This window comes from Ornithorhynchus anatinus, chromosome X1 (genome assembly GCF_004115215.2).
Source record: "Ornithorhynchus anatinus isolate Pmale09 chromosome X1, mOrnAna1.pri.v4, whole genome shotgun sequence".
In the NCBI taxonomy this organism is placed as follows: Eukaryota; Metazoa; Chordata; class Mammalia; order Monotremata; family Ornithorhynchidae; genus Ornithorhynchus; species Ornithorhynchus anatinus.
The window spans coordinates 117,728,333-117,753,286 of NC_041749.1; the positions used below are offsets into that span (position 1 = coordinate 117,728,333).

Consider the following 24,954-nt stretch of genomic DNA (forward strand, 5'->3'; position numbering starts at 1 on the left):
GTCTAAAGTGTCAGACATTTGTTATCTCAGCTGCCCTGCCCAGCCTTGGACTGTTACCCTCTGCCTCAGCCCCCAAGTGAGTGGGTGACTCTGGCACCGATTGTGGATGCCGAGCGTCCCGAGGGCATTTCCCCGGGGAGGAGGTCAGTCGCTCTTCTGGGCCTGCGGCGAAGGAGGGAGGGGCGGGGGCGGGCTATCAAGATGGGTTGGGGGTGGGAGGGAGGCGGCCGGGAGAGCGGCTTCTGTTCTTCTCCTCTCCTCGGACTCTGCCACGGCGGGCTTCGCGCGCCCTCCAGACCGTCTCCACAGTTCCCAGAAAGCGGGGCCAAATAAGTGGGTTATCGGAGGAGCGCTAGAGGGGACGGGGTCCGCCCGGGCGCCCGGGAGGCAGCTCGTGGAACGGACGCGCGAGCGGCTCCGGGAAACCCGGGCAGGGGCGGGGCCGGCCCCGGCACGTGACCCGGCCGAGGTGGGGCCTCCGGGCCGGAGCTCCGTGTGTGTGTGTGTTTGTGTGTGTGTGTGTGTGTGCGTGCGCGCAGCCCAAAGCTACTGGAAAGTTGCCGCGGCTCCCGGATCCGGTGCTCGCTCGCCGCCCTGCCCTTCGTCGCCTCCCTCCTCCATGGCAACGGGGTCCTCTTTTCCCCCGGGGGCCTCCGGGCTCTGTTGACGGCCCCGCCACCCCGCGGCCGCCAGATCCGCTCCGCCGGCTCCGCCGCGCTCGCCGGGCGGCCGGAACGGGCGGGAGGAACGCCGACTCCCGGCTCGGGGAGTCCGGTCTGAGTCATCCGCCTCGTCTTGCTTCATCTGGCGGTCCTGCCTCGGCCTCCCTCACGCCCTGCTTCTCCTCCTCCTCCTCCTCCTCCTCCGCGGCGATCGGAGCCCCGGCCCCGGACTCCGGGGTGAGGTTGACCTCCGACCCGGGAACTTCACCCCGCGCCAGCGGCTGCAGGGTCCAAGGGCATCCACGTCCGCAGTCGGCACCCAGACGGGCTCGTGGGAAGGACACAGACGCGGCCATCTGCCGCTGAAGCAAGCAGGTAAGCGCAGCCCCGGGCAGCGAAGGCGTGGGGCTCGGGCTGGACAGAGCGGCCCGCGGGGGCCGAGGAGCGGTACCCGGTGATGCCGGATCCCTCGGGCGGGGGCAGGGGAGTTGGGGGAGCCTCTACTATGGGAGGGATTTTTGACTCAGCTCCATCTCCCAGCCCAGGGGGAAGAAGGGTCTTCTCGCCGCCATCCCCACCCGGGGCAGGGCGGGGGCCGTTTGGAATCGAGTCCGAAACCACCTGCTCGGCAGGACGGAAAAAGCCCCACTGTGGTTCCCATATGGCGACGGTCCCTGGACTAAGCCCCCGGGGGGCGCGGGGAAAGGGAGCTGTCTGGGCTTCTTTTCGGGGGCCAGGAGGGGGCTTTGGCAGGGAGGGAGGAGGGGGCACCAAGCTGGCGTTCCCTGCCAGCTGCCAGGATGTCACACGTCCCCTGCTGGGACCCCTAAAATGGATGCTATGGGAGGGAGAGCGGGGCAGAGCATCCGGCGTTAACGCCCATCTCCCGCCTCTCCGGGCCCCCCCCCCCCCCCATCCCGACACCCAAACACAGGCTGATCCCGGGGCCAGACCGGTGGGTTCGGCTCCCGTTGGCTTCTGGGGACCGCGGAGGCTCTGGACTTCCTCTCCCGGCTTGACTTCCTTTCTGCCCCCGAGCCAGGGGGAGGGGCCGCTTGGATGCACTCCTCTCCCCCAGTCGAAGGGGAGACCCGGGGTTACCGTCTCCGGATGCTCAGGCCGGGGACTTGTACCCCTCCCTCGGCATGGAAATGATTCAAGCCCGCGCCGTGCAGAGCTGGTGGCAGAGGGGGCGGGACATCACAACGACAATAATAATAGAAGCGCTGTACTAAGCGCTGGGACGGATACGTGATCATCAGGTTGGATAAGGTCCCAATCCCGCACGGGGCTCATAGCCTGGGCGGGAGGAGGGAAGGAGTGTGGCCCGGGTAGGGGAAATCTTTTATGATCAGGGAATTCGGGGAGGTGGTAGACAGGGTAGGGTGGAGGAAGGCTAAAACGTTTAGTCCTTCTCCCGGCTCGGGATGACCCAGGGACAGTCTTGCTGGGAATGGTGATCTCATGAACAGGGCTGACCGCTGGGGAGCTGCTGACCGCCTCCTGACTGCAGGCAGGGGCCCAGTGAACACCAAACAAGTGAAAGCTCTTTGTTTTCTTGATGGGTCCGGTTCTGCGCCGTGGAGCGGAGGTTTCCCGAAAGGAAAGACCCAAAGAGGGCACAGGGTCCGGCCAGCAGTCTCACGGCGGGGAGGGGCTGTTCTGCTTAGAAGCAGGGGGGTGGGCTCAGTGGTTACTCCAGAGGGTAAAGGAAAGGCAGGGAGAGGCAAAGTTCCCCAGGAAGGAGGTGATGGACCTTATGTTCCCCGTGAAACCCAAGCAAGAATCGTCTTCCATCTCTAAGGCATGAGCATCCGGCCTCCCGGCCCCCCAACCCCCGGCCCAGGGAAGGGCTTTGGGGTGAGGCCAGCAGGCTCGGTCTCGGGATTCCAAAGCCCAGGGTCCCGAGTCCAAACAGGACTTGATCGAGTCCAAACAAAAGTGGCAGCTTCCGAGTGGGGCAAAAAAGCCCCCTATGGCTTAGGTTCCAGGACCCTGTGCCCCTGGGCTCCAGCTCACAGCTGGAAGAAGGCTGGAGGGAGGGGCTGGGGGGAGCCTGGCAGCAGGAGCATTTCGGTGCATTTCCCAATCTCCAGTTTGCAGGATCATCCTCGCTGGCCCTGGGAGTCGCAGCAGACGGGTCCTGGCTCAGGTTTAGGATCCGGTTCAGGGATGGGGTTCAGCTGTAATTTCCAGTTTCCAGCCCAGCCTCCCGGGAATTTGTTTCCAGGCTGCCAGTGGAGCCAGGATAGTTGAAAAGTCATCGTTGCCCGTTCCCTCGACAAGCGGTTTGGGGAAGCAGCGTGTTTCTAGTGGATAGAACCCCCGGGCCTGGAACTCAGAAGGACCTGGGTTCTAATCCCAGATCCTCTACTTGTCTGCTGTGCGACTTCTGGCAAGTCACTTCTGAGCCTCAGTTCCCTCATCTGTAAAATGGGGATTAAGACGGTGAGCCCCATGTGGGACGGGGACTGTGTCCAACCTGGATTAATTTGTGTCTACCGCAGCTTGACACATAGTCAAGCTTGAACAGTGCTTGACACATAGTAAGTGCTTAACAAATACTATTATTATTATTATAAATCCAGGAGTGATTTGGAATCTCAGGGCCGGGTGGAAGGCGATGGAGGGTTTCTGGGTAGGAGAGGACAGATGCCCTCCCACCTATCATTCTCAAGGAGCCCCCAGTCCATCCAGGGTTCCTTTGGGGCAACTCCTCCCCACTGGCTCTAGTGAAGATTGGAGCCCAAATTTGAACTCCTAATTGCCCCAGATTCCACCCCCCCCCCCGACCTTCCCCCTGCCCTGGGCATCGGTACTAGGTCCACACTCACGTGCCTGTGATGAAAGGGCAGTGAATGAGCAGTTTGCCGGGGCAGTGTCTCTGTGCAGACCGGGACTTGGCTTCCCACCATCCGGGGCAACCTGTTTTGATTCCCCATCCTGATACCCTGGCAAGGGAGGAGCGGAAGGGGGGAGGAAAGCCTGGCAGTTAGAGCACCTGCTTGCCGCAACGCGGCTGTGGTGTGTTGGCAGAGCAGGTCTGGCATGACTGTACTTTCTAAGTGAGATGTTTGCATCACTGCTCCCCACCCATTCTCCCGGGGGCTTTCCTCAATCACTCTGGTTGTGCCTCTGGACTTAACTCAGATTGGGTTGGGAGAAGAGGTTGCCCACCTGGGTCTTCCAGTCCTTTCCCTTCCCTCCCCTCCCCACCTTTGCAAAATGGGGCTATGACTGCCCTCTCTATGTGAGGGCCTATTGCTCAGAGCTCTCTCTCCACAGCGCCCGACAGCATTGGACCTGATGGGATCCGGTACTAGGCACCTTCCCCTCCATCCCCCCAGAGCCGTCCCAACTGTCCCACTGCCTGCCCGTATCTCAGCCTGGTGCGCGGGGAAAATGCACTGCCAGCCGGTCAGTCAGTCAATTGTATTTATTGAGCGCTTACTGTGGGCAGAGCACTGTACTAAGGCAGTCAGTCAATTGTATTTATTTAAGCACTTGGGAGAGTACAACATAACAATATAACAGGCACATTCCCTGCCCACACTGAGTTTGTACATAAGTGCCGAGGGGCTGGGATGGGAGATGAATAAAGGGAGCAAGTCAGGGTGACTTGGGAGAAGAGGAATGGAGGTCAGGGAAGGCCTCTCGAAGGTGATGTGCCTTCAATAAGGTTTTCAAGGAGGGGAGAGTAATTGTCGAATATGAGGAGGGAGGGCGGGCGTTTCAGGCCAGAGGCAGGACGTGGGCGGCTAGGGGAGGGAAGGTCCGAGGTGGCGATGGGTGTGGGGACCCCATCTGAAGGTGTAAGGGGCCTGGTGGAGAGCCCGGGGCCAGACTCTTCCGCTCCTGGGCCATCCCCAGACCTGGACTGCAAGGCCCATACCCTGAGCGGAGCTGTAACTGGTGACAGAACCCACTTCTGGTGGCCATTGCTGCCAATTTTGGTTGCCCCCAAGAGCTACTCAGAATTGGCATCCCAGCAGTCCAACTGCGGGTGAGAAGCAATGTGCTAGTGGAAAGAGCCTGGGCCTGAGAGTCAGAGGCCCTGAATTCTAATCCTGACTGCCACTTGCCTGCTTTGTGTCCTTAGGCAAGTCACTTGACTTCTCTGGGCCTCAAATTTCCTCATCTGTAAAATGGGGATTCAGTACTTGTTCTCCCTCCTCCTTAGACTGTGGGCCCCATGTGGGACAGAGACTGTGTCCAGTGGCACAGAGACTGTCCAACTTGATTATCTTGTATCCACCCCAGCGCTTAGTACAAGTGCTTAACAGATACCACAGTTATTATTATGTTGATGATGTGAGCAGAACTACCGCCCAGGCTCCAGCGACATTCCAGGAAGTAAGGCCTAGTTGCCTTAATGATTGTGGTACTTGTTAAGCACTTACTTTGTGCCAAGCAGCCCTATACGGAGTGCTGGGGTAGATAGAGCATATGCAGATTGGACTCTGTCCCTGTCCCACATGGTGTTTACACTCTTAAGAGGGAGGGAGAGCTTGTACTTGATTTCCATTTTATCTATGAGGCCCAGAGAAGCAAAGTGACTTGCCCCAGGCCACACAGCAGTCAAGAGGGGGAGCTGGGATCGGAATCCAGATCTCCTGACTCTCAGGCCTCTGCTCTTCCCACTAGGCCATGCAGCTTCTGCCCAGCGGAGCTGAGGAAGCCACAGAACTTGAGGCAGGACCCCTTCTGCCAGGGGGCAGAAAACGAGGCACACAGATGGGCATTCTCCAGTGCTGCTGCATAATGGCTGGCAGAAGAGGACCTGTGGATCATAGTGGATGGCAGTGGCAGGGGTACCCAGAGTCAGCTGTGCCTAGATGCCAGGGGCGGCAGGACCTCTAGGTCCCCTCCCAATCTCCTCCATCAGGGATTAGGAGGATTCTAAAATGCTTCATCACTCCTCTGCCAGGGCCCAGGAGGCTCCAGGCAGACCCTCTAGACTGTAATCTCGTTGTGGGCAGGGAATGTGTCTACCAACTCTGTTATTGGACTCTCCCAAGCACTTAGTAAAGTGTTCTGCACACAGGAAATGCTCAATAAATACGACTGATTGATTGATTGCTACCGCCCCTCCCAGCTTCTGTTGGAGAAAGCACAAGTCATTGAGGCCAGGAAGAGCCAGCCACTGTTCCAGGGGTGGGGGCCGCCAGGCAAGTGGGAGCTCAAGGACCTTTAATTGCCCACCCTTCTTGTTGTTCTCACTCTGTTCATGGAAGGGAGGGAGAGAGTGGGGAAACGGAGGCCCAGAGGACTTAAGGGAGTTACCTAAGGTCACCCAGCCAGGCTGGGTATCTGGACGGCCCCTCAGACCACCCGACTTAACACTCAGAGCTCTGGCGAACTTGGTCTCTGCAGGCTGCCCAGATGGGGGCCGAAGGAGGTGTGAGAATGAGTTGCCCAGAAGACTTTTTGAAATAACCACATTGGCCGTTTTGGTGGTCCTGGGGCTTCGCCCCCTGGCTTAACAGAACAAGTCAGATGGGTGGGGGTGGAGGGGGGCCGGGGAGCAAGGCCCTGAGCCGGCAGGCTGGAAGGTGGACCCGCTGCCACCCATCTGGGAAGGGGAAAGTGGAATGTGAACAATCTGCCTTCTTATCGGAGCTGCCACAGGCTTGTCAACAAGGACCAACCCCGGGCCCCTTCTCCTCTGGGAAGATGCCATTCCTGAAAGACGCTGGGATGCTGCCGGGCCCTCCGGAACCCTGCAGCACAGTCAGGGGGAAGGATGAGGGAAGGGGCTGCCCACCTTCCTCTGCTAGAACATCAAAGGCGATCCCATCAGGGAGAAACTCTGGTGGGCCTGGGAGTCAGGGGACCTGGGTTCTAATCCCGGCTCTACCACTTGTCTGCTGTGTGACTTTGGGCAAGTCACTTTACTGTGCCTCAGTTCCCTCATCTGTAAAATGGGGATTAAGACTGTGAGCCCTATATGGGACAGGGACTGTGTTCAACCTGATTATGTTGTTTCTACCCCAGCACTTAGAACAGTGCCTGGTACATAGTAAGTGCTTAACAAATACCATTATTATTATTATTATTCTAATTCATTCAGTAGTATTTATTGAGCACTTACTATGTGCAGAGCACTGTACTAAGCGCTTGGAATGGACAATTCGGCAACAGATAGAGACAATCCCTGCCCAATAACGAGCTCACAGTCTAAACCCAGCTCTGCCACTTGCCAGCTATGTGACCTTGGGCAAGTCACTTTACCTCTCTGCACTTGAGTTTCCTCATCTGTAAAATGGGGATTCAATGCATGATAGTAGTAATAATAATAATTATGGTATTTGTTAAGCGCTTACTATGTGCCAAGCACTGTTCTAAGCACTGATAATAATGGCATTCGTTAAGTGCTTACTATGCACCAAGCACTGTTCTAAGCGCTGGGGTAGGAACAAAGTAATCAGGTTGTCCCATGTGGGGCTCACAGTCTTAATCCCCATTTTACAGATGAGGTAATCGAGGCCCAGAGAAGTTAAGTGGCTTGCCCAAGGTCACACAGCAGAAGAGTGGCGGAATCGGAATTAGAACCCATGTCTTCTGACTCCCAAGCCCTTGCTCTTTCCACTAAGCCTATTAACCCTAAAATACTATTAACCATTAAATACTATTGAATAAACTAAGCCACAAGCCTGTTCTCCCTCTTACTTAGACTTGGAGCCCCATGTGGGTCAGGGCTGTGTGTGAACTGACTGGCTTGGATCCTGCCCAGCACTTAGCACAGTGTTTGGCACATAGTAAGTGCTTAACAAATACCACCCAGAAACCAATCTCAATCGGTCAATAGTATTTATCAAGTTTTTACTCTATGTAGAGCACTGTACTAAGTGGGTTAGGAGAGTTAGTAGGCATGATACCTGCTCTCAAGAAGCTTTCAATCTAGCAGGGGAGATGGATACTAAAATAAATTCCAGGTAGGGGAAGCAACCAAGTAAAAAGATATGTATGTAAGTGGTGAGAGAAGACGGGGTGGAGTAAGTACCATGGTCTTAGAGGGTTCTGACTTAGGTGTATGGATGATGCAGATGGCAGGGAAATAAGGTGGGGAGATGAGAGATTTATCAGAGAGGACTTCCTGGAGGAGATGTGATTTTAGTAGGGCTTTGACGATTGGGGGAAGAGCAGTGGCCTGCCAGATGCGAAGCGGAGAGGGAGTTCCCTGCAGAAGGGAGCATGTGAGCAAGGGATTGATGGCGAGAGATGAGAATGAGGCACAGTGAGTAGGTTGATGTTAGAGCAAGCAAGTGTGCTGGCTGCGTTGGAGTGGGAGAGGAGCCAGGCTAAGTGGTGGTAGGGGAGGGCTGATTGGTTGCCTTAAAGCTGATGGTCAGGAGTTTCTGCTTGGAGTATTTTGGCCTTTTTTCAATATTTCCACAAATTCCACAGGCCTAACCGGTAGGCCTGGAGGAACGCTGCAGTTACCTTCTTCCCGGTGGAATGTGGTACGCCTTTCCTGCTGCCGCCTCGGAGCTGTGGGTTGGGATTGATGTGGCCCTGGGTGGGAACATGAGCTCTGGCCATCAGGCACTGCCATTGCTGGGAGAGGCCCATGGTCCTTCAGGCCCAGGGTTCTGTCTCCATAGCAACGGGATGCCTTGGAGGAGCCAGGTACTGGCTCCCCTTCTAGGTGCCCATCTTTGTGGTTAGGCATGCCCCATCCGACAGCCCTAACTCCTTTGAGTGACCCAGAATGAACCACCCACCAATGTATCAGCCCTAACCCCTCTAAGCCCTGCAGATATTTTTGGGTGGGGAGAAGCCAGGCCCAGGATCTGGTCCTTTTTTTAAAAAAAAAAATGGAACTTCTTAAGTGCTTACTCTGTGCCAGGCCCCTGCACTAAGCACTGTGGTAGGTACAAGATAATCAGGTTGGACAAGGGCCCTGTTCCACATGGGGCTCACAGTCTAAATAAGAGGGAGTAGGATTTAATCTCCAGTTTACAGATGAAGTAACTGAGGCCCAGAGAAGCTAAGTGACTTAGCCCAAGCAAGGCCTCACAGCAGACGTGGCAGAGTCCAGATTAGAACCCACGTCCCCCAGGCCCTTGTTCTCTTCATTAGGCCATGCTGCTTGGTTCATTCAGAGACATCCCCATCTCCCCATAGTTTCATTCAATCGAATTTATTGAGCACTTACTGTGTGCAGAGCATGGTACTAATCCTCCAACCCTCAGAACAGCAACCCAAGCCCTAGATTTTTTTTTTAATGGTATTTGTAGAGCTCTTACTATGTGCCAGGCACTGTGGCTCAGTGGAAAGAGCACGGCTTTGGAGTCAGGGCTCATGAGTTCAAATCCCAGCTCTGCCACTTGTCGGCTGTGTGACTGTGGGCAAGTCACTTCACTTCTCTGTGCCTCAGTTCCCTCATCTGTAAAATGGGGATTAAGACTGTGAGCCCCACGTGGGACAACCTGATTCCCCTGTGTCTACCCCAGCGCTTAGAACAGTGCTCGGCACATAGTAAGCGCTTAACAAATACCAACATTATTATTATTATTATTATTATTATTATTATTACGGTACTAAGCACTGGGCTAGGTGCAAGATGCCCCTCTCAGGGCTGCACCTGGAGAGTTTTCAGTACTCTACCAGTCTCTGCTGTGGGAGGGAGAATCAGGCAGAGGCCTACCCATTCCATTCCTAACTTGGCCAGTGGCTAGCGAGTGGAAGGCAATCTGCTACAAGTCAAAACTCACCAGTGCTGGGCAGCAGCAGCAGGGTAGAGAGTCGAGGGCAGAGACTCAAGTTTACTGCGTGGAAGGAGGCAGTGGTAAACCACTTCTGTATTTTTACCAAGAAAACTCTATGGATACATTACCAAAATGATTGCAGATGGAGAGCGGGGCGTTCTGGGAGAGACGTGTCCATGGTGTCGCTATAGGTCGAAAACGACTTGACGGCATAAGACAAGACAAGATGCAAGATAATTGGGTTGGATGCAGTTCTTGTACCACATAGGGCTCACAGTCTTAATCCCCATTTAACAGATGAGGTAACTGAGGCACAGAGAAGTGAAGTGATTTGCCCAGGGTCACACAGCAGACGAGTGGCAGAGCTGGGATTAGAACTTGGGTCCTTTGACTCCCAGGCCAGTGCCATGCTGTGCCTATTTGAAATTTGAGATTTGAGAGAAAAGAACAGATTCCACCTCTGCCCCTCCTTTATCTACCTGGAGTGTTCAGGTGTTTGCTTTCCCAGAGGCTGGGTTCTGGACCAAATGACCCCTTAGTGCCCCTTCCCACTTGGGGATTCCAAATTTTCTGGGACCATGGAGAAGTCAATATTTGGCTCCCTATGAGGCTGGGGTGTTAATGGTGGTGGGGGGGATGGGAAGTTGTCATTTAACTTTTCTGTACCTCAGTTACCTCATCTGTAAAATGGAGATTAACTCCTCTTCCCTCAATTTAGTTTGTGTGAGCTTCATGTGGGATAACCTGACTGTCTTGTATCTATCCTAGTGCTAAGTACAGTGCCTGACATATAATAAGCACTTTAACAACTACCATTTTAAAAAACCGACCAAATAAGGCCAGGGTGCAGAGAGCAGAACCAGGTGAAGGTGGACCCAGGAATCAGCAAGGAAAGAAGGAACCAACTTCTGGACTCCCAGGGTATTGTCTCCCCCTGCCCTTCCCGGATGGTGGCAGTCCTGTTCCTCTCTCCCATCTCCCAGAAGCAGCGTGGTATAGTGCACACCACTCTGCCCTGAGCAGAGCTCTACTGGAGACGAATCGGCCCAATCGATCCTCCATTGGTATTTATTGAGAACCTGCTGCACGCAAAGACTGTACTGAGTGCTTGAGAGTGTGCGGCCAAAGCAAAACACCCCTTTCCTGCCCTCGAGGCGCTTACAACCTCGCAGGGGAGACTGACAAATATTGTTTACGAATTGGAGGAGGAGGAGGAAGAAGAACAAGGATATAGGGGGAAGTGGCCCCAAATTGTCAGGATGAAATAGCTAAATAATTGAATAGACTGATAAATAAAAGTATCCATGTGTACATAAGTGCAGAGGTCAACCTTCCTTAAACCATACTGATAATAAAAGCTCTCTTCCTTTTAGTCCCCATGACCCTTTCCTGTCTACCGTGGGAGCTCCTCGTGGGTGGGGAATGTGTCACTTCTTTATTCTCTACTTCCCAAGTGCCTCGTACAGGTACACCGCACCAAGTGAGGGCTCAATAAATGCTTCAACTTCTGCTAACCACTGCTATCTCACATGACCTCATGCAATTCTTAAAGTCAGGATGGCCCCTTCCCATTTTACAACTGAGAAAATGGAGGTCCAGAGAGGTTAAGTAACTCACCCAAGGTCACACAGGCCCCATCAGTAGCAGAGCTAGAGGGTAGAACCCTCTGGCGTGGCAGCCTAGTCACTCAACTCCCAGTGCTTTGCCACCCCACCCCACCTTTCTTTCCATCAACAACAAGCTTCCTCATCCTCTAATCAACACAGTATGAACGAATCCCCCATTTGATTGTGATCTTCTCGAAGGCAGGGAATGTGGGTCTCTAGCTTCTGTTGTACTCTCTCCAGCCCTTAGTATAATACCTAGGGTTCAGTAAGCGCTCAGTCACTATCAGTACCATTGACTGATTGATTTGTTTGATCTGTGTTAACCTGGTAAGGCTTCCTGGAGGAGGTGTATTCTGAGCTGGGTGCGAAAGGGCCTGAGGGATGAGATGGGCTGAGGCACAGGCAGCCTGCCCGACTTGTCGGGGTGAGGGCAAGGCAGCTAAGGAATGAGAGTGCCCAGACTCATCATTCTGTTTCTTTTGGCCGGCAGGTCATATTCAACAGTGAATTCAACACTCTTAGCATCAGGGAGGCTGGTGAGAGCTTGTATCGTTCTTGCCCTCTAGATTGTAAGCGTCTCATGAACAAAGAACTTGTCTGTCAGTTCTGTTCTCTCCCAAATGCCTAGAGTGCAGGGCACACAGTAAGGACTCAATAAATGCCATGCATTGATTCGTTCCCACTGCCTAAATATTTTTCTACCTGGTGGCATCTGTTTATTTACGAGCTCATAGCAATCTTCACCAGCTGAATCTCTAGAGCACATCTTGCCTAAGGATCACAAAACCCTTCCCCGCAATTATCCCTGACGTGGGTCATCTGCAGTTGGCGATTCGGGAAACAGGCCCAGAGGGACTTGACTCCCCCGACCAGGTCACGTGTTTTGTTAGCGGCACAGCCTTGGTACCCACGGCTCCTCTTTCAGTCCTAATCTAGGGTTCTCCCTGCCAAGCCTGTCCCTCCCACCCACCTGGCATGACAATGCCCTGTTTACCTAGGTCAGGGAGGCTGCCTGGAGGACAAAGGCAAGATCAAGACCTGATGCAGCCAGTCAAGAAACATTCCCCAAGCCAAAGCAAAGCAAAGATTTAAGGAAATTGCCCAGATAATCCAAGTTGTCGTGCGTGCACATAAGTGCTTAACAAGCACCATAATGATTAATTCAACTGACCCCCTACCCCCTGCACCCCAGTGATCTTAGGCTCCGATCCCTGAGTGGGGCTGCCTTACCAAGGGAGGATGAGGCAGATCTGTTTGTGTTATTAAAACCTGATGAGCAAGCAGCAAAGTCAATCCCGGATCAGACCGAGGGTCCGCTCAGCCCAGGATTCTGTAGCCTATCTGGGAATTCATTCATTCATTCATTCAATCATATTTATTGAGTGCTTACTGTGTGCAGAACACTGTACTAAGCACCTGGGAGAGTACAATATAGCAATAAACAGATACATTTCCTGCCCCCAGTGAGTGTACAGTCTAGAGGGTCAGGATGCATGGAGGAACGGTCTAATATCTACCCTCCTGGACGTCCAGTTGGATCACCTTTGGGTATCTAAAGTAAAAGACTGCTAAAGTTTGTTGGGTTGCGGCCCCCTTGCTTTTCAGGAGATGATACAGGATGGAAGCTGTGAATCCTGTTAAGCCCTCTCAAAAAGAGGGTGAGCGGACAGGTGCTGGCTGGAGACCACTAGCCTCAGGGACTCTAGAAGCCCAGAGTCTTTCCCATCCCCACCCAGTCCTTTCCTGGACCCTGAAAGCTGCTTTCCCTCCTGCTGGCCCCCAGGGAAAATAATAATAATGGTATTTGTTAAGCGCTTACTATGTGCCAAGCACTGTTCTAAGTGCTGGGGTAGATACAAGGTAAGCAGGTTGCCCCACGTGGGGCTCACAGTTTTAATCCCCATTTCACACATGACGTAACTGAGGCTCAGGGAAGTTAAGTGACTTGCCCAAGAACACACAGCAGACAAGTGGCAGCTAGGCTTGTCAAGACAAAACAATCTGTCCCTTTCCATTTTCTCCAGTTACTTCAGAAGGGCAAGCACCCAGTAAGCACCACCTCCCCCCAAGACTCCAAAGCGTGGGCTTTGGAGTCAGAGGTCATGAGTTCGAATCCCAGCTCTGCCACTTGTCAGCTGTGTGACTGTGGGCAAGTCACTTAACTTCTCTGTGCCACAGTTCCCTCATCTGTAAAATGGGGATGAAGACTGTGAGCCCCACATGGGACAACCTGATTCCCCTGTGTCTCCTCCAGCGCTTAGAACAGTGCTCTGCACATAGTAGGCGCTTAACAAATACCAACATTATTATTATTATTATTAGATTGGCACCTGATAGGTCGTAGGGCACCCCTCCTCCTCCTCCTCCTCCTCACCCACTCTGGCCTCTCATCCATACCCACTTCCTGTCTGGCTGCCCTGGGACCCACAGCTTGAGTTTCAGGTGCCAGTGAGAGTCTCTGCCTGTCTCTGTCTCTGCCCCCACCCCCTGCCCATCCCTTTCTGCCTGAGACAGTTCTTCCCTCCCTGGCCAGGGGCCCACAGTTTGCTCCCTAATCCTTCCCTCCTCCCCTTGGAACCAGGGGAAAGCTCTGTGTCCTGGGCCAGATTATCCCATAGGTTGGCTCTGCAAAGGGTCCAAGAGACGCAGCGCGAGTGTCCGTGGGACTCTGGACCTTGGCAAAGCCCCAGGTTACGTGGAACTCATTCGGGAGCCAGGGCTCTATTGGCTCTATTGGCAAACAACCCCAGAATGTGATTCTGTGGCCAGGTCAGGTGATTCCGCATGGGACCGGGCATGCATTTTGAAGAGAGTTTTTGGGTCTGGAATCTTGTTTGGAACCTGAATCTGCCCAGAGCAAACCTTTGAACAATAGATTGGCTTCTCTGCCCCTCTGCCCCACTGGGCCCGGAGGCCCAAGGCTCTCTCTGACAGGGCAAGGAGTGTCTTCAAAGCCTTTCTGAAATCCCACCTCCTGCGGCAGTTCGTTTTTTTTTTTTGTTTTTTTTTTTTCCTCAGGTCATATCCTCTCAACTACCACCTCAGCACTTAGTCATTCCAAACAGCCCTTAACATTCTCTGGTACATTTTGACCTACCTTCTCTTACTCATCCACATATATCCATCTTACTCATCCACATATGTGCATTATTCTACTTACTCATTCATAAATCCCTTTCTATTTTTCTCTTCTTCCCAACTGTAACTTATTTCAGTGTTTGTCACCCCCACTAGAGGTAAGCTACTTAAAGACTCTAACTCTCTTGTATTCTCCCAAATCCTTAGCTCAGTCCTTGGCAAAAAGTAGACATTCAGTTAATCCTGTTGATTGAGTGACCGGACTGTGACACCCCTGTGGGACAGGGACTCTGTTCCACCTGATTACCTTGTATCTACCAATCAATCAATCTTATTTATTGAATGCTTACTGAGTGCAGAGCACTGTAGTAAGTGTTGGAAGAGTACACCATAACAAAGTTGGTAGTCACATTCCCTGCCCACAACATGTTTACGGTCTAGAATGGGAGACAGACATTAAAATAAATAAATAAATTACAGATATGTAATAATAAGCAGCCTGGCCTAGTGGATATAGCATGGGCCTGGGAGTCAGAAGGACCTGGGTTCTAATCCCTCTCTTCCACCTGTCTGCTGTGTGACTTTGGGTTCGTCACTTCACTTCTGTGCCTCAGTTACCTTATCTGTAAAATGGGGATTAAGACCTTGAGCTCCATGTGGGACAGGGACTGTGTCCAACCTGATTAGCTTGGATCAACCCCAGCACTTAGAACAGTGCTTGCCATTGCTCCCTGAGGGCAGGGATGATGTCTACCAATTCTACTGTATTCTCTCAAGTGCTTAGTACAGTGCTCTGCATGCTCAATAAGTATCACTGATTGATGGATTGATTTGATCAGAGCCTGTCCTCCACATAATAATAATAATAATGATAATAATAGAATTTGTTAAGCATTTACTATGGGTTAGGCACTGTTCTAAGCGCTAAAGTAGAGCACTTGGGGCTTTTCTCCCAGATATCAAGATGTGGGGAGACAGCCTGGGTGGCAGGAACCCAGGCAGCAGTTGTCAGCCAACAATTACCCCCCCCCCCCCCCCAGCCCCTTCAAAGCCTTATTGAAGGCATATCTCCTCCAACAGGCCTACCCAGACTAAGCCCCACTTTTCCTCCTCTCCCACTCCCTTCTGCATCGCCCTGACTTGTTCCCTTTGCTCTTCCCCCCTCCCAGCCCCACAGCACTAATGTACATATCTGTAATTTTATTTTATTTGTATTGATGTCTGTCTCCCCCACTCTAGACTGTGAGCTCATTGTGGGCAGGGAATGCCACTGTTTATTGTTGTATTGTACTTTCCCAAGCACTTACTACAGTGCTCTGCACACAGCAATTGCCCAGTACACACGATTGAATGAATGAACAGATTCTGGAGCTAATCTGAGAAGCATGAAAAAGGATGCCTGTGTCCCAGCAAAAATTATCTGTCTGTATGGCCCCAACCTAATGTTTGTCAAACAGAAAGTGTCAAACAGAAATCTCCTAAACATTGGCTGGCTGTTGTGCTATTAAGACCCAGGAGGCACTTAGATTCCAGGAAGCCTGGCCCAGGAAGGCATGGGCGTTATCCACCCTGTTTCATGGCCCCACGTTACCTAGCCTCCAGGCTACCTGCTCATCTCCCCAACCGTGCAAATGAACACTGGCTGGTGGAGCTAGCTTAAATCTGGCTTCCCTTCACCTCTTTGAATCTCTGCTGCAATTTGAGCAAGGCCTGGTGATTAACAAGGAACATTATTAAAGGGGGGAGAGAATGGCCCAAGAGTGATTAGAGAGGGTTTAGGGCTCTATCCAACCCTCTGCTGACAAAGAGACCTATCCATTCAGTACACAGAGAAAACAAACAATTAGCAGCCTAAATAAATAAACAGAAAGAGATTAAGCTGAAGTTTTGCCACCTCAGGTCAGGCCCCCAAAGACCCGGCCAGATTAGGTTGGACTGAGGCAAGACCCCTCTCTTCACCTCCTCTCCTCCCACCCCCTACCTGTAGGCCATTTGGATTAGGGGTGAGGTGGGAAGAGGGAGCCCCATTGTGGCAGCTGGGGCACTCCAGTGCACATGTCCAGTTATTGCAGCGGACCAATGGAGCCTCAAGTCTCAGCATCCCCTGAGCATGGGCAGCAGCCCCCCCTCCCCCCACACGCAGAAATGAGATCCAGGCTTTTCTGAGGTGCCACCACCCCAAGCTCAGAGCTGAGAGGGGTCAGGTTGCAGATTTTTGATCCATATAGGGTATCAAGCTTTCTCCCGCACCTGCTCCCCCCCCCCCAATCTCCCTGCCAGCTCTCCTCACCAATCAATCAATAGTATTTATTGAGTCACCGCAGGCTTCCCTATCCCTGCCGTTTGAGGGCTGTGGCTGGCGTAGGGAACGGGCTAATTGCTGGCTGCTTTGTGACAGATTTTGTTCAGCCCCTGGGAGCCTCATAATTGGCTCTGAGCTGCCACAATACCAGGAAAACGAGGATTAGATTGGCCAAGGCTTCTGGGCACGGGTGTTAATTTACTCAGAATAATCAGGAAAAGGGTGCCCGGAGCAAACCAGCAATCAACCTCTCCCTTGAGTGTTGGGCAACCACTCAGACGAACACATGCCCTCCTGCCTAAAGGATACCAGGCCGCAGGTCAAATGAACGGGGGCAGCAGGCCCGCTTCGACAGAAATTGAATAAACTTTTTTTATGGTATTTGTTAAGCGCTTACTAGGTGCCAGGCACTGTTCTAAGTGCTGTGATAGATTCAAGGTAATCAGTCCCTGTCCTACATGGGACTCACTCTCTTAATCCCCATTTTACAGATGAGATAACTGAGGCATAGAGAAGTGAAGTGACTTGCCCAAGGTCACACAGCAGATAAGTGGCAGAACCAGGATTAGAACCCAGGTCCTTCTGACTCCCAGGCCCATGCTCTACCCACTAAGCCATGCTGCTTCTCTTGCTCCTTATCCCTCTCTAAGTGAGCTTTCCAAGGAACTCTGGAAATCAATCCATCGGTCAATGGATGGTAAATAATAATAATAATAATGGTATTTGATAAGTGCTTACTATATGCCGAGCACTGCTCTATGCACTGGGGTAGATACAAGGTAAGTAGGATGTCCCACATGGGGCTCAGAGTCTTAATCCCCATTTTACAGAGGAAGTAACTGAGGCCTAGAGAAGTTAAGCAGCTCACCCAAGGTCACACAGCAGACAGGTGGCAGAGCCAGGATTAGAACCCACGGCCTTTGACTTCCAAGCCCATGCTCTTGCCACTAGGCCACGCTGTCAGGGTGAAATAGCCGAATCAGTAATTAACCATCCAAATAAAACTATGTAGGGATGTAAGTGCCGAGAATAGGAATTCAAGTGTTCTGAATCTGGTGGTCAGGATGGGTGCAGAAGGACAGGGAAGACAGGAGGGTCAGGCAGTTTCAATTGGCTAGTAAAATGTTCCCCCACTTGAAAATAGCCTGAGCCTAGGTGCACACCAGGTGTCCCGGATAAATCTGAGCAGGGATTTTTGACCTGAATATCCAAGCTTCTTGCTAGCTGGGTCCAGTGTTCGCTCTGTCCTGGGACCGTGACAGCCCACAGAGCCCGCTGCCCAATAGGCGAGACAGGACAGACACACAGTCAGTCCCCAATAGTATGGACAAGCAGACACAGTCACGGCAGGAGTGAGTTGAGAAGGACGTTGCTAGAGGTTTAGAAAATTGGGTGGGCCTAATCCAGGAAGGCTTCCCAGAGGGGGTGACCTTGAGGCTGGGAGCACGGGAGAAGGGAGCCGACAGGATCAAGTTCCTCTTATCCTCCGATGCTCCTGATCCAACTGCTTTGGCTTGAGTCGTGAAATCGATGAAAGATCTTGTGTGCAGGCCTCTTGTGCCGTTGCAGCAGGGAAGCCCAGCGGGCAGGATTCTCTTGCCAATTTCCTAAGCATGGCAGAGATCCAGCTGGGGTTGCCAGCCCTCTTCCCTACTTCAACTGATTTTCCATTCCTGTCCTCCCCCCATTCCCCACCCACAGGAAGCTGGTGACCTTAGAGAGTTTGGGTCAGGGGAGGATCCTGCCCCTGCTGTGGCCATGGCTACTGCTGATTCTGTGTTCCTCGCCAGGGGTGTGGGGTGTGAGGAGACAATGTGAGCAGAAGAGAACTGAGAGTTCTGCCCTGTCCAAGCGCTCTGATACTGGAGAAACCAATGACAGTGGGTGAAAGATAAAGGTCAAAGAAAAGTGGCATGGTCTAGTGGGAAGAGCCCAAGACCGGTTGTCAGGATACTTGGGTTCTAATTCTGGCTCTGCTCCTTACCTGCTGTGTGCCCACAGGCAAGTCACTTAACTGTTCGGAGTCTGTTTTGTCAAATGGGGATAAAACTCCCATTCTCTCTCCCCTTAGACTGTGAGTCGGGTGAGACAGGGATAGTGTTTGTTCATTCATTCATTCATTCATTCATTCATTCATTCATTCATTCATTCATTCAGTAGTATTTATTGAGTGCTTACTATGTGCAGAGCACTGTACTAAGCACTTGGAATGTACAATTCGGCAACAGAGACAATCCCTGCCCAATGATGGGCTCACGGTCTAAACAGGGGAGACAGACAGCAAAGCAAAACAGAAGAAAACAAAAACAGGACAACATCATCAAGATAAATGGAATCAAGGGGATGTACAAAATAAACAAAATAAATAGGTTAATAAATAATATATGCAAATGAGCACAGTGCTGAGGGGAGGTGGGGAGGGGGAGCAGAGGGAAAAGGGGGGCTCAGTCTGGGAGGGCCTCTTGGAAGAGGTGAGCTCTCAGTAGGGCTTTGAAGAGGGGAAGCGAGTTAGTTTGGAGGATGTGAGGAGGGAGGGCATTCCAGGACAGTGGTAGGACCTGGGCCAGGGGTCAACGGCGGGATAGTCGTGAATGGGGGACAGTGAGGAGGTGAGCGTCAGAGGAGTGGAGTGTGCGGGGTGGGCAGTAGAAACACAGAAGGGAGGTGAGGTAGGAGGGGGCAAGGTGATGGAGACCTCTGAAGCCAAGAAGTGAGGAGTTTTTGTTTTGTGGGAAGCTTGATAAGCAATCACTGTCTGACTTACTTATCTTGCATTTGCCCCAGTGCTTCGTATAGTCCTTGGCACACAATAAGTGCTTAAATAGCGTAATAATAATAATGATTATAGTTATTATTAGCAGAGAAATCTAGGCAGTTATCTGGTCTAGCTCACTGCCTCTGAACCTAAACTCCCTGACCCAGGACAGATAAGTGTCTGTTCTAAAGGTCCCCAGGAGGGTGGTCTCTGACAGCCCATTCATTTATTCATCCATTCATCCATCCATCCATTCAAGCAGCATGGCTCAGTGGAAAGAGCCCGGGCTTGGGAGTCAGAGGTCATGGGTTCGAATCCCAGCTCTGCCACTTGTCAGCTGTGTGACCTTGGGCAAGTCACTTCACTTCTCTGGGCCTCAGTTACCTCATCTGTAAAATGGGGATGAAGACTGAGCCTCACGGGACAACCTGATTACCCTGTATCTACCCCAGTGCTTAGAACAGTGCTCTGCACATAGTAAGCGCTTAACAAAATACCAACATTATTATTCATTCATTCAATTGTATTTATTGAGCACTTACTGTATGCAGAGCACTGTACTAAGTGCTTAGGAGAGTACAATGCAGCAATAAACGGGACTCATTCCCAGCCCACTGTGGATATCAGGCTGTGAGCTTGTTGTGGGCAGGGAATGTGTCTGCCAACTCTGTTGTATTGTACTCTCCCAAAGAGTTAATACAGTGCTTTGCATACAATCAATACAATTGATTGATTGATGACATCACACATGGCACACAGCATAATGTGAAGATGTCATTTTGTGGAAGTACATCTGGCTCCACCGGAACTGAGAGCTTGACTGGAGGGGGTAGGTGGGGGGGTAACAGTTTGGATGGAGAGGAAAGGGCGGGTTTTTGTTATGTTGTGAAGCTTGAACCAACAGGATTTGATTGAATATGTGGATTGAATGAGAGAGATGAGTCCAGGAGAATGCCAAGGTTATGGGCTTGTGAGACAGGGAGGATGGTGGTGCTGTCCACAGTGGTGGGACAGTAGATACTACTACTAATAATTAAAGTATTTGCTACGCGCTTACTATTTGTAAGGCACTGTACTAAGCGTTAGGGTGAATATAAGCAAATCGGGTTGGACACAGTCCCTATCCCACATGGGGTCTCAATCCCCATTTTACAGATGAAATAACTGAGGGACAGAGAAGTGAAGTGACAGCAGACAAGTGGCAGAGCTGGGATTAGAACCCATGACCTTTTGACTCGCAGGCCCATGCTCTATCCACTATGCCATGCTGCTTCTCAATTATTAATTATTAATATATACCTAGTGGCCTCAACGTCTTTTGCAAATTTAAAGCAATGAGGCAAGACCCTAAAATCAGTTTATCCTTATTCTCTTGTCTTCTGTTCATATGGGACATATGGGACATTTTCACGGAAGCATTTTCTGCTAGGGAATGGTCATTCTTTTTTATCTAACATCCTGAGACTCTTAAGAGAACTTCAATTTGACACTATTTTTAGTTGCTATTAGACCCAATCTCACATGGGACTCAGAGAAGAGGAAACTGAGGCCCAGAGAAATAAGGTGACTTGTCCACGGTCCCACAGTAGATCAATGGCAGCCCCTTGCCTCATGAGGCTTACAGTCTAAAGGGGAGGGATAACAGGTTTTACAGATGAGGAAACTCATTCATTCATTCATTTGATCGTATTTATTGAGTGCTTACTGTGTGCAGAGCACTGTACTAAGCGCTTGGAAAGTACAATTCGGCAACAAAGAGAGACAGTCCCTGCCAACAATGGGCTCACAGTGTAGAAGGGGGGAGGCAGACATCAAAACAAGTAAACAGGCATCAATAGCATCAATATAAATGGTTATAGATATATATATACACATCAGAAAAAGTAAATAGGCATTAATATAAATAATTAGAATTATAGATATGTACATATATACGTAAGTGCTGTGGGGCCGGGAGGAAGGGCAGAGCAAAGGGGTGAGTCGGGGAGATGGGGAGGGGAGGGGGAGCTGAGGAAAAAGGGGGGGCTAAATCTAGGAAGGCCTCTGTAGGTGATTCCACTTGAGACCAAGATGATTCCCAGAAATCAAGATGTTTCTGGCCCCAGAACCACCAAAGTGTGTGTTTTGGTGTGGGGGTGGGGGGTACGATACTGCACATAAGCAGAAAGGATGTCAGGGGTACAGAGCCTGGGGACTGATCCCTCCGACAGTGATTGGCTTGTCTCTGGGGTCCATAGAGCCAAAGGGAAATGTTCACTTGCTCTTTTGAGCTGTACCTTGGCTCTGAGAAGTCGTCATCATCGTCATCTTTGACAAAGGGCTTTTTGAGCATCTTTTTGTGACACTGCCCTAGGTCTTGAGGGGAAGGAGAGGAGAAGGTTAAGACAAAAATCCCTCCCCACACAGATCATATAGACTAATTGGACTATTAATTAGTCGTTAGACTAATTAGTCATTAGACTAATAATAATGATGGTATTTGTTAATCGCTTGCTTACTGTATGCCAAGCACTGTTCTAAGCACTGGGGTAGATATAATGTAATCAGGTTGCCCCACCTGGGGCTCACAGTCTTAATCCCCATTTTACAGGTGAGGTAACTGAGGCACAGAGACATTAAGTGGCTTGCCCAAGGCCACACAGCAGACAAGTGGCGGAGCAGGGATTAGAACTCATGAACTCTGACTCACAAGCCTGGACTCTTTCCATTAAGCCACACTGCTTCTCTGGGAACCTACACTTAGAAAAGTCCAAGAGCATAAATAACAAAATAGGCAGAGAGGTTGCAGCTATTACTATAGGGCTGGCATGGGCTGTGGGGAGCTTCCAGGAAGACAGCAGAAAGTACAGCTTGCCCAGAGAGCTCCAGTCTAGCACATAAGCAGGCCTGTTGGGGAAGGAGTGAATCCCTCTCTCCATCTTCAAAGCCCTACTCAAGTTGTAACTCCAAAAGGTTTTCCCCAACCCACTAAGCCCGCATTTCCCCCTCTAAGCCCTCCCTTCTGCATCCTGAATTGCCTGTGCACTTGTGTCAGTTCCCCATAAGCACTCTGATATTCACCCTTCCCCCAGCACTTAAGTACATATCCATCTGTGATTTATTTTAATGTCTGTCTGCCCCTCTAGTCTGTAAGTCCCTTGTGGGCAGAGGTTGTCTATACCTACTATTTGTATGGCACTATCCCAAGCATTTAGTACAGTGCTCTACACACAGTAAGCACTCAATACATGCCATATTGATTAATCAATTAACCCTTAATTGTGTGCTAATAATAATAATAATAGTATTTGTTTTTCATTTAATCATATTTATTGAGCACTTACTGTGTGCAGAGCATTGCACTAAGCGCTGGAGAAGTACAATTCAGCAACACATTTAGAGACAATCCCTGCCCACAGTGGGCTCACAATCTAGAAGGGGGAGACAGACATCAAAACAAGTAAACAGGTATCAGTAGCATCATTATAAATAAAAAGAATTATAGATATATACACATAGTTATTAGGCGTAATGTTAAGTGCTTACTATGTGTCAAACACTGTTCTAAGCACTGGGGAAGATACAAGATAATCAGGTTGTCCCACTTGGGGCTCACAGTCTTAATCCCCATTTTACAAATGAGGTAATTCAGGCACAGAGAAGTTAAGTGACTTGTCCAATGTCACACAGCTGGCAAGTTACAGAGTCGGGATTAGAACCCTCATCCTCCGACTCCCAAGCCCGTGTTCTTTCCGCTAAGCCCTCAGTGCTTACTGCTCCCCTCAGTGATAAGAAAGAGCAGGGAAGGTGGGAGCCAGTGACTTGTAGTTGGTCTGCCAATTGTTTGACTTCATTTTTCCTTGATGTTTCTCGGACTCACGGTTCCCTTTAATAATAATTGTGGTCTTTATTAAATGCTTCCTATGTGCCAAGAACTGTGCTAAGCACTGGGATAGATGCATATTAAGTAGATTAGATCCAGTCCCTGTCCCACATGGTTATTTATTTATTTATTTAGATGTCTTTGTTTTTGTACTGAAGTCTGTCTCCCCCCTATAGACTGAGCTCGTTGTGGGCAGGGATTGTCACTCTTTATTGCTGTATTGTACTTTCCCAATCACTTAGTACAGTGCTCTGCACATAGTAAGCGCTTAATAAATACGATTGAATGAATGAATGAATATCAGTTAATCAGTCATTTATTGAGCATTTATTGTATGCAGAGCACTACTAAGCACTTAGGAGAGAATGCTATAACAGATTTGGTAGACACATTCTCTGCTCACAAAGAGCTTATCATCTAGAAGGGGTGAAAGACATTTATGTATATAAATAAATTACAGATATGTCATAACTATGGGGATGAGGGAGGGAGGCCATGCTGCTTCACACCTATTGCACCAATGCATAAGTGCCATATGGTCACGACTTGTGGAAGTTTGCCCAATTTGGCCAGAACCAACCTGAAGCTAAAGTGTTTCTCCAGGGGACCCTGACACCTCCGACTGCTCCCAGGTCCCTGTGAACTCAGGCCTCAGATGCCACAGCTGCTGGCCCTGAAATTTAATGTACCTGACATAAAAGGATTTTGGCCGACAGATGGGCCAGAACTGAAAACCAGACTGTGCATTGTAAAGCCAGAGCATAAGCCCCCGGGTTTCTCGCTTACTCACTGGAGAAGTCCAAATTGTCCCGCCACCTCCCTTAGTCCCCAGGACACTTCAGTGTTTTGCCAAGAGGTGACAGAGAGCTAGTGTTACAAAGACCGGGTGACTACTTAGCGGGAATGCAACACCCCATTGTTCCTGCCTGGGAGGATGAAAGCAGTTGAGCCCAAGGATCATTTGCAGACAAGAGAGATTTCCTCTAGGAGTTTTTCATTCTGTGGGAGAGCCCTGTGGGAAAGATTCAGGACCAATTTCCCCTTAAGCTGCCTAATTGTTCTCTAGGCTTTCTGCCTCCTCAGGTTAGCTCCTTCCCATGTAGTTTAAATAATGACCCTCCTTAGAGTGGGAGAGCATTTAGTGCTGGCCCAAAGTGGCCATGGGCCTCAGGCCAAGAAAACATCAGCAATTCAAGTATTGATTGGATAGTTGGGATGATTGGAGTGGTCATAACTGGGGAGCAGGGCCTTGCAGAGGATTTGGCCATCAGGGCTGTGTGGCATTTGGCCACTCCTGGGGGAAGGGATAGGCGCAAAGCAACCAGAGCTGAGAGGGGCAAAGCCAGCTGAAGTGAGGAAAGGTCCCCCCAGGCACCAGTTACTTTCAGCTCCATCTCCCTAAGCACTTATGTACATATCTTTAATAGTAGTAGTAATAATAACTTATGTTATTTGTTAAGTGCTTACTATGTGCTGAACACTGTACTAAGAGCCAGGGTGGATACACACAAATTGGGTTGTACACAGTCCCTGTCCCCCATGGGGCTCACAGTCTTAATCCCCATTTTACAGATGAGGTAAGTGAGGCACAGTGAAGTGAAGTGACTTGCCCAAGGACACAAAGCAGACAAGTGGCGGAGCTTGGTTTAGAACCCAGGTCCTTCTGACTCCCAGGCCCAAAATATAAGGGGCAGCCTCACCTCCAAAATGATGGACACCCTCCAATGCTTAGGTTCCTATTTTTGGGTCGCCTCTCAAATTAAATAACAAGATTTCTACATCCAGGTAGGGGCATATGTTGAACAATGAATCAATCATATTTATTCATTCATTCAATTGTGTTTATTGAGCACTTACTATGCGCAGAACACTGTACTAAGCGCTTGGAAGAGTACAATACAATGATAAGCAGACACATTCCCTGCCCACAATGAGGTGGGGAGAGAGACAATATAAATAGTAAATTACAGTTATGTA

The 24,954-nt window shown here is 50.6% G+C and overlaps 1 protein-coding gene and 1 non-coding gene across 2 annotated transcripts in view; both read left to right on the top strand.

The window, feature by feature from the left end:
* The first annotated feature begins 504 nt into the window (after positions 1-504).
* Positions 505-24,954, top strand: part of CERS4 (ceramide synthase 4) — a 70,234-nt gene continuing 45,784 nt past the window's right edge. Inside the window, exon 1 of the mRNA XM_029052092.1 lies at positions 505-1,037. The gene's annotated coding sequence lies outside the window, so the exon portion shown is untranslated. The remainder of the gene's footprint in view (positions 1,038-24,954) is intronic.
* Positions 9,232-9,369, top strand: LOC114806880. Its single transcript, XR_003754935.1, has one exon. It is a non-coding gene; the product is annotated as a small nucleolar RNA SNORA7 (small nucleolar RNA).